Source organism: Aplysia californica, unplaced genomic scaffold, assembly GCF_000002075.1.
Source record: "Aplysia californica isolate F4 #8 unplaced genomic scaffold, AplCal3.0 scaffold00031, whole genome shotgun sequence".
In the NCBI taxonomy this organism is placed as follows: Eukaryota; Metazoa; Mollusca; class Gastropoda; order Aplysiida; family Aplysiidae; genus Aplysia; species Aplysia californica.
The window spans coordinates 2,261,372-2,263,871 of record NW_004797301.1 but is presented as its reverse complement, the minus strand read 5'-3'; positions in this window follow the sequence as shown (position 1 = coordinate 2,263,871).

The window sequence follows — 2,500 nt, the reverse complement described above, 5'->3', positions numbered from 1 at the left end:
ACTCTAAATATCCTAGACACGCCTCATTGACACATACCATAGACACAATCCTAGACACATGTCTTAGGCACATATCCTTGACACATATCCTAGACACGCATCCAAGACACACATCCAAGCCACATGTCTTAGACACATATCCTAGACACAAATCCTAGACACTCTGGCTCATTTCAGGTCACCCCGGAGCGCGCTCTTTGTCCCAACGTGACACTTTTTGTTTATCGAGCGACAGGAGAAAACTCCCAGCAAAACTCATTATGTGATAGAAGAGACTAGGCCTACAGCAAAACTCATTATGTGAAATAAGAGACTAGGCCTACAGAAAAACTCATAATGTGAAATAAGATACCAAACCTACAGCAGAACTCGCGGTGTGAAAGAAGAGGCTAGGCCTGTAGCAGGACTCAAAATGGGAAAAAAGAGACTAGGCCTACAGTAAAACTCACAAAGTGAAAGAAGATACTAGATCTACAGCAAAACTCACGGTGTGAAAGAAGATACTTGCTCTATTGTTTACAGGAGAACTCACAATGTGAAAGAAGAGACTATGCCAACAGCAGAACTCTTAAAGTGAAAGAAGATACTAGATCTAGACCTGCACGACTACACGTACTTACCCGAGACTAGGAGGCGTCAAAGAAAAGAAAAAGTCATACTTGTACACATACCTCGCACCAAAGCCCCCCCCCCCCCCCCCCTGAGAACTCCCAGCAGGTAAAAAAAAATCCTCTTTAAGTATTCGAACTAAGATAAAAAGAACATTTGGCAACATTCACATCGTCGCTGAAATATTTGTAGCAATAACTGTCACGTTTCCAACGCCAAATGAGAAGAGCAACCATTAAGCAAATTACAGTAACTCTTTCCGTCTCCAATCACAGTACACACTAATACAGTAACGCTGTAACTCTCCACGGCAAAGAGGTTAATACTAAATCCAACCTCTTTGCACGACTGGTACATATAAGTAAAGTATCTCTCACAGTCTCAACAAGTACACGCACGTACAGTAACTCTGTCAGTCTCCACTAGTACACATAAGTACAGTAACTCTGTCAGTCTCCACTAGTACACGCCAGTACAGTAACTCTGTCAGTCTCCACTCACAGTACACGCCAGTACAGTAACTCTGTCAGTCTCCACTAGTACACACAAGTACAGTAACTCTGTCAGTCTAAACTCACAGTACACACAAGTACAGTAACTCTGTCAGTCTCCACTCACAGTACACACAAGTACAGTAACTCTGTCAGTCTCCACTCACAGTACACACAAGTAGGGCCTACAGTAACTCTGTCAGTCTCCACTAGTACACATAAGTACAGTAACTCTGTTAGTCTCCACTCACAGTACACACAAGTACAGAAACTCTGTCAGTTTCCACTCACAGTACACACAAGTACAGTAACTCTGTCAGTCTCCACTCACAGTACAAACAAGTTCAGTAACTCTGTCAGTCTCCACTCACAGTACACACAAGTACAGTAACTCTGTCAGTCTCCACTCACAGTACACATACGTACAGTAACTCTGTCAGTCTCCACTAGTACACATAAGTACAGTAACTCTGTCAGTCTCCACTCACAGTACACATAAGTATAGTAACTCTGTCAGTCTCCACTAGTACACATAAGTACAGTAACTCTGTCAGTCTCCACTAGTACACATAAGTACAGTAACTCTGTCAGTCTCCACTCACAGTACACACAAGTACAGTAACTCTGTCAGTCTCCACTCACTGTACACACAAGTACAGTAACTCTGTCAGTCTCCACTCACAGTACACACAAGTACAGTAACTCTGTCAGTCTCCAGTAGTACACATAAGTACAGTAACTCTGTCAGTCTCCACTCACAGTACACACAAGTACAGTAACTCTGTCAGTCTCCTCTCACAGTACACACAAGTACAGTAACTCTGTCAGTCTCCACTAGTACACATAAGTACAGTAACTCTGTCAGTCTCCACTAGTACACACAAGTACAGTAACTCTGTCAGTCTCCACTCACTGTACACGCAAGTACAGTAACTCTGTCAGTCTCCACTCACAGCACACACAAGTACAGTAACTCTGTCAGTCTCCACTCACAGTACACACAAGTACAGTAACTCTGTCAGTCTCCACTAGTACACATAAGTACAGTAACTCTGTCAGTCTCCACTAGTACACACAAGTACAGTAACTCTGTCAGTCTCCACTCACTGTACACGCAAGTACAGTAACTCTGTCAGTCTCCACTCACAGCACACACAAGTACAGTAACTCTGTCAGTCTCCACTCACAGTACACACAAGTACAGTAACTCTGTCAGTCTCCTCTCACAGTACACACAAGTACAGTAACTCTGTCAGTCTCCACTAGTACACATAAGTACAGTAACTCTGTCAGTCTCCACTAGTACACACAAGTACAGTAACTCTGTCAGTCTCCACTCACTGTACACGCAAGTACAGTAACTCTGTCAGTCTCCACTCACAGCACACACAAGTACAGTA